The following is a 7,508-nucleotide window of genomic DNA, read 5'->3' on the forward strand; positions in this document are numbered from 1 at the left end:
GAAAAAATAATACTTAAATATTATTATCTCTAAAATTATATTTCACCAAATAAAAAATCACCATAATATTAAAATATTATTTATTCTAAAGCTGGGATAATTTTATTATTATTTTTTATTAAATATAAAATATTACAAAATAACCTTATTTTTAATAAAATACCAAATAAACTTAACTATATTGCATCATTAATTGAGTAAATATTTTATTTAATAAATATTTAATAATAAATTAAAATATAAACGACCAACAAAATCTCTCGACCAAGTCAGTCAACAATATATATTGATATTTATTTTGTTACAAAAAATATTTATATTTATCTAGGACGTACAGATAACGATAAGTCGATAACGCAATGGGACGCGACTTTGTGCGTAAGGACCACGCAACGTTGAATTGTTGGAACCTGGAAGCCAGCGCGTCATTGCCGCCCTTGTACCATACCGCCATTACGCTACTCCTATTTTACCAAAATACCCCTCCATTATTGCAAAGGAAGCAGATAACAAACAGCTTTGCCCTACCGATAAATGAGCCGCACCTAACGTTACACGTCACCAAATCCTCACCGTCAACACAAGCAATCTCAACCGTCCGTGTTCCCAGAAACCCATTATAAAATAAAGCATAGGGTTCGTTTCTTTCTCTCATTCAGCGCCTCCGCGGCTTCAACCTTGTAGTTATTCTCTTTCTTCTTTTTTAGCCACCCCTCTCTTGAAAAATCTAGATCTCGTTCTTCCTTGATCTACGTTACGCTTTTAGTGACCGGATCTGTATGGATCTGAACCAGATCTACACGCCGATGGTGGTTTTGGCCTGGTACAATAAATCTTCCATCGGAGTTTTGCTCTGTATAGGTTCGATCCATCGTTATTAGCGTCTTGATATTGTTATTTTCATTTGTCATATAGGTCTTTCATAGATCTGATGCATGGAGGCTCAGATCTACTGTACAGAGGTGTGCGATTCATGTTCGTCTCTCTTTTGGAATCTGTTTCGTAGAAAGTCGTTTGGTCTTCCATGTCGCATGGCTCTTGAGGTATTTTTTTTTGCAGATACTGTAGATAATCGATGAGAAGAACGCAGATCCAGCCGCTTCCGCTTGTTCGATCACTACAGACGCTTGTATCGGATTATTCATGATTGATTCATAAGCAGCATGTCTTCCTCCGGCTATAGTTGTTGCAGATCTCGGATGTTGTAAAATTAGTGTATGATGTGAAGCTATGGGCTGGAAAATGTGGATGTAGGAGATTTCGGGACGAAAGGCCTCAAAACGCTTCGTCGTTTGTGGTTACTGAGTCCTGAGTGATCTTGTCATCCGACCTTTGCCATGACAGGTGCGCTTGCTTGGCAGGTCAAAATATGTTAATAAAAAAAGTTTTATTGGTTTAGGGAGAGATCGCACGGGAGTTGCCCGGGGTCTCTCTCTCGTGTGGTGTGTGGTGTTTGCTGTGCTCTCCTTTTCGTTATGCCTTTTATTATTACCTATCTGTCGCTCCACTCCGTATTACGACTCTGGATCAGAGGGATACATCAGAGGATTCGCTCCAACTCCTATCGAATAAGGTATTATCTGTCAATTTACATTGGAAAGGGTTAGGATATTGAATTTTACATAATTAAAGATAAAATCAACGATAGCTATAGTTTTAAAATTAACCATCGATTTAGTTGCAACTGGAACACAGGTTTCTTTCAATGAAATAATATTAATATCAATTTAATAAGCTGGTAATGTAAAATACTGCTAATGTTAATATGAAGTTTGGATGGTCTTATTGGCAGAAGATGCTAGGTGGTGTTCATCAATATTCTGAAAGGTAAAACGATTTTGGTTTTTAATGATAATATAACCATGAATCTAACATCAGACATTGAACGCTACACATCAAAAATAAATCGAGCCAACGCATTTAATTGTAAGTGTCTTCATATTACCTGTGTTCTGTGACATCTTTTTGCATAATTTTGGCACTAAGTCTTTTTTGATAGAAATTGTGAAGATGTACTGTTATCATTGTATCAACTATATTGTGCCCTTCTTTTTTTACTTGATTTGGCAAACACGGCTACTTTTCTCCAAATAAGATGGATCATTTGTATTGCCGGCTTTGTGCACAATTATCTACTTGTAAGATGTCCAATTTCGGGCAACAACATTTGTAATGCAGAAATAGGTCATTAGCATTGTAAATCTCCAGGCGATAAATGGAATATCAAATGGAAGACGCCGCATAGCTTCTGGTGTGACAATATCATTGTGTTGGGCAAAGCATTTTCGAAGAAATATCGTGGATTTAGGAAGATTCTGATTATTCTTCTACATCTACAATTATTAAGGTGAAGATAATTTCGGCTCTTTACAAGTAAAGAATGAAATTTTCATATGGTAGATTTAGTTGATCAGTATAATTATTGTTTTAATTTAATTCCTTGAATTATTTTAATTATTGTTCTTCGACACTTTATTCAGTATATTATTAATTTTTTTAGAACCAGAATTAGTTTATTGCACTATGGTTAGTTTTTTTGGTCATTCACATTTGTACATTTATTCGGTATACATTAATTTATCATTATACATTAATACAAAGGGATTTTTAGAAGTTGGTTTTTCCCTTGCTGGAAATTCTTATTGAGAACCCCAGCAAACAGCCAACCCAAATATCTTCTATTTGAACTTCCTATTTTCAAGGTTTCACTTGTGGTTCGAGTTCAATTTGCAATTCAATTGATAGTTTCTGTTATCTGCTATTGAGGATGACTAACGGATTTATAATACAGGAAGTTTAGACGTGGTTCAGCGAACACATTAAAAAAATCGTGTTTTTATTTTATATTTATACTGTATCTACAGTTTTTATGTATTTCAGAAATTCAGTATACGTAGTTTTTTATTATGTTATTTTAGTTATTCTTTATGTATACATAGTTTTATGTATTTATATCTACTGATGTTTATATTGTTCCGAGACGCATGGATAATTGGAAAATCATGCCAGTTGTCGATTTAGATGTTAATTGAGCCAAACCAAAATATATTATCAGCCCAGTAAAGTAGTTTTAATCTTTTTTGGTCCCCTCTTAATTGTTACTTTTTCTAGTAATTCCCTTTTTTTATATGAATTATGTATATTAATTTTTTTAAATTGAAGAATAAGAAATACTCTTGGTACATGATAAACTACATAATTTAATTGGTTTTATTATTTAAGTAACACATGTTAGGAATTTTTTAAATAGGCCCAGCCTCCCTACCCATCTAAGTCTCAACTTCCATTTTTTTTTCTGTTTATTTTATAATTGGGATGAAAGGATCAACTATCATAATTAAATTGCGTTGATAATTTGTTATATGCAGCGTATAAGTTATTTTGTTGTTGAATTTGAGTGTTTTTTCCTGGGTTATTTAAGTCTTCTGAACATTATTACAATTGCAACATTTGTAGGTTTGGTTGAGTGGAATAGTTTGAATTAAATTAGTATAAAAGACGTAATCCTAATCTCACTAATTTTTTGAATTTTTATTTTTGATTATGCCACAGTTTAGTGAGGTAGTTAATGATTAACTTTCTTATATTAAACTTCCTATAGTGTGTAGGCGATAGTCGTGGACGTGTGACTTTGCAGTTTATCTATGTAGTAGATCTTTATTGTTATTCAAATCAATATTATCATACGGTGCGCATGTAAACTTACGCAGACTTCAAGGATTTAGAATTCATGGTTAGTTCTTGTTATTTATTAAATGTTGTAATTATTATCGTTGATAGATCTGTTAGCTCAAAATGGTAGAGCGATCAGAGTATTTTGTTGATTGATTTGACAATATATGCTCTGGTAGGATGGTGGTTCGAATCCACCCAGATCTGCATCTTGAAAAGTAGTATAAAAATTGTATTATGGTAAGTAATTTAACATGGTTTGAAAGAAGGTAATCTTAATTATGTAAGATTATTCTTTTTAAATCGAAATGTTGTTCGTATGAATAACTTTTTGGATTTAGATTTTATAAATTTTGAATTTGAACTTGCGAAATTTGAAGATGATTTTTTTCTTTAAAAAAATAAGAGCTTCACCAAGTGTAGTTTGATAAGAGAAAAGATATGGAAAATTTGATTCACATGTTTGATTTATTTTAACATAATATTTCAGAAGTATTTTTCGGATGTTTTCATCTCTTTACTGCAAAAAAGGTAGGGAATTCAAGTTTAAAGTATGTTTTTATACAATTTATCCTCAGTCAAGGTTAATCTTTGTCCAAAAATATCATCTATGTATCTTTTTATTTTTTTTAATTTTTAAAGTTGTAAAAAAATCTCCTTATTTATTTTTTCGCATCTTAATCTAGTAATTGTCAAATAACCTCAACGATTCCTATATGATGAATCATCTATTTTTTTTATAAATTCAAAAATATTTTTATGATTATATTTTTTTTAACGTAAAACAATTAACTTTTTATACCTTTATATATCATTATCATTATGTTACAATATAATGATAATTATAATACATACTACAACCTATTTTCTTGATTACTTTATCATAATGATAGTTTATTATAACATAGTTATTATCTAATTATGTTAACGTATAGTACACTTTTAATATATTAATTAATTTTAACAGAATAAATATATTTGGATTAATATTGTAATTCAACATCTAATATGATAGTAAGCCATTATATTAATTCAATAAAGTAAAATATTGTCATAATTAGATCTAGGGGAATGTTAATATAAGGTGCATTAGCATTTAACATAAAAAAATTAGATTATAAAACTATTAATTATTGTTTTTTAAAATTTAATTTAAAGATATTATGATATTTTATTATTTAATTTTTAAAAAAATATTTTTCCTATTTTTTCCACGATTCTTTCATATATATGAAAAATATTTTATATTTTTTTTAAGTTAAATGGTAAAATAATGTCCTTTTGAAATAAAAAAATTAATAATTTTTTAGAACAATTTTTTGTTATGTTAAATGTTAATCTACTCAAATGTGAATAGATATAATGGGGTTTCAATAACCTCAATCATGATCCAATTATCCAATTAAGTAATAATTGCATCCAAGTAAGGGTTTTAAGTATGAAGTTGGGAGTCGAATCTAAATTTGTGTATTTGGAAAATTATTTATTGAAATCACTAAATAATATTTTATAATTATGTTTTATGAAGGTTCATAGAATAATATTTTAATTGGCTTGTATTTTTAATTAATGTTTTTATTCATTAATTTTTTATAATTAAATAAAATACAATTAACAAGTACATGTAAGAGTAATTAGGTACCAAGTGGACAAAAATGCAAGTATAAACTTACTACCTACTTAGTACAATGTCAAGTATTATTGTTTAAATGCAAGTACGAAATCAAGTACTATAAAACCCTGTCTTTATCTATTGTAATTTTTAAAATCCATTGTCTGCTCCAATTTTCCAATACTATGTTATAAAGATTAGTATAAGTTTACACACTCGGTACATATGTTAAGGACAACGAGAAACACACACTCTATATACCACCCATTTAGGGGTGTATGGAGTGCACAAAAGAGAGAGAAGAAAAAAGTAACAAGTGTGATAAGTCATATTACTCAAATCTTAAATGGTTAGACTAATTTACCACAAAACATAACAGATATTTGTTCATTAATTTCTTTTCTAGAATCATGGAATTATCAGTCTTGAGAGTGTTTACATCTATAGGACAAACCAGACATACAAAAGCAAAGATGAATTCCAAACATAAATTTTCAAAAAAACAGAACAGCTGATTACAAAACCTTCTCAGTTTTCACGTTTTAGCCTTGAAAACACAAAAACCAGAGAAAAACCCAGTCGAACAGAATTGCCTCCGAAGAAGGATAAGCAAAGAAGAAAAACACATCACCATCCCTGAATTGGCCACCGTCTATCTGGATCGGGAAGCCAAGAGGAGCGTTTCTTCTCCTTCTTTACCACTGTCTCGGCCACCTTATTAGGCTCTCCGTGAGGAGTGGAAACTCTTCTGAAGGAGAAAACCTTACCAAGAAGCCCCACAGTACTCCTTTTATGCTTCTTCTGCTTATCACTGAAATCATATTCCCCACTTAGCCTTAACGATTGTGAGAGTCTCTCATAGCCAGCGATTTTGGCACATTCCGAAATCACAGATTCAGATGAAAGCAGTATGTGGTGTGACCTTGACAACCTGAAGCTTCTGTTAAATTCCATCAACCTTAAACTTGAGGTTTATTCTGGTCGTGTTTTTTCCTTTTGCTTTCTGGTTCCAAGTTGGTTGTGTTCGTGAAATTATGGTATTTGGTGAATGGTGAATGGTGAATGATGAATGATGCGGGTGTAATTAGTTGGGTCAACTTTGGATGGACATTATTCAATTGCTGCGTGATGGGGTTACTCGAGTGTGACATTAGTGTTTGCAAAACCATAATATAATATATTTCGATGTTTATCTCTCTATATCGCTCTGTCTTACCTTAGAATTGTTGTTTTTGACTTTTCTCCGCGTAGTGGAATTCAATGATCAAAATCAAACTTCGTAAGGTCGTGTCAGCGAAAGCAAAGGCAAGTCAAAGGAGAATGAATGATTGGGCTGGATCATAGAGGTGGTGAGACGTGAGTCTTGCCTTCAGAGTTCAGACTTCAGACCCTTGGTCTGAACATTTCATAAAAATGAATCTGTTGTCTTAAATAAATTTTAGTCTAAAAAAATAGTGTGTTTTTTTAATTTTGTTTTTTATTAAAATTTATCCATTTTTAATCTCTAAAAAATAATAAATTATATACTTTAGTGAGACACTAAAAATATCTCATTTTTGTTAAATGTAAGAATTGAAAATAAATAAAATTTTATAAAAACTAAAAGCAAAAATATCATTTTCAGAAACAAAAAATACATTCAAATATTTTTTTACGTGAATTCTGAAAAATGATCTTGGTAATAAATATATATATAAAAAACTAATGATTGAATGGATAATTGGACATTGTAATGTAACAGGGAGCAATAATTTTTAATCTATCCCTGTCTAATAAAATAAATCTACATTTGCAGTCTTCATTATTTTTCTTAGGAGGAAAACCCAGAATTAGCAGGAGAATGATTCCTCGTATCAAAATGCAAAGATGATTTATTCTTTTGTTTGGTAAGTTCCTCATATATATTGCGTGTTCGATTAAAGCTCTAAGTATACTAGATTAAGGTGCAAGACCAAGTAATCTGATGGAAGAAAATTAGGATTACAGACATTAAAATGTTAGTATCTCCTCTCCACTCTTAACACTCTTCCATCAAGAGCTCACTTGTAACAGTTGTATGAGGAAAAAATCATGTTCACGCCTCCACAATTGGTGAGATGATAAAAGCTACGGTAGTTGGTAGAAGAATATTCTTTATTACTTTTGACTTCGACGTAAATTGCAACAGACTGCAACTGATCAGATATCTACAACACGGACTCAACTAAAAAAATGAAACACGATG

At 30.8% G+C, this 7,508-nt stretch overlaps 1 long non-coding RNA gene across 2 annotated transcripts; it reads left to right on the top strand.

Annotated features, from left to right (window-relative positions):
* Window positions 1-634: 634 nt before the first annotated feature.
* LOC114376435 lies at window positions 635-2,907 on the top strand. Of its 2 annotated transcripts, XR_003658949.1 has the most exons (3): window positions 635-823; window positions 916-962; window positions 1,060-2,907. It is a non-coding gene; the product is annotated as an uncharacterized LOC114376435 (long non-coding RNA). The 2 variants fall into 2 exon arrangements; XR_003658948.1 differs by having other exon boundaries at window positions 916-2,907.
* Window positions 2,908-7,508: the final 4,601 nt, after the last annotated feature.

The sequence above is a fragment of the Glycine soja genome, chromosome 11 (genome assembly GCF_004193775.1).
Source record: "Glycine soja cultivar W05 chromosome 11, ASM419377v2, whole genome shotgun sequence".
Taxonomy (NCBI): Eukaryota; Viridiplantae; Streptophyta; class Magnoliopsida; order Fabales; family Fabaceae; genus Glycine; species Glycine soja.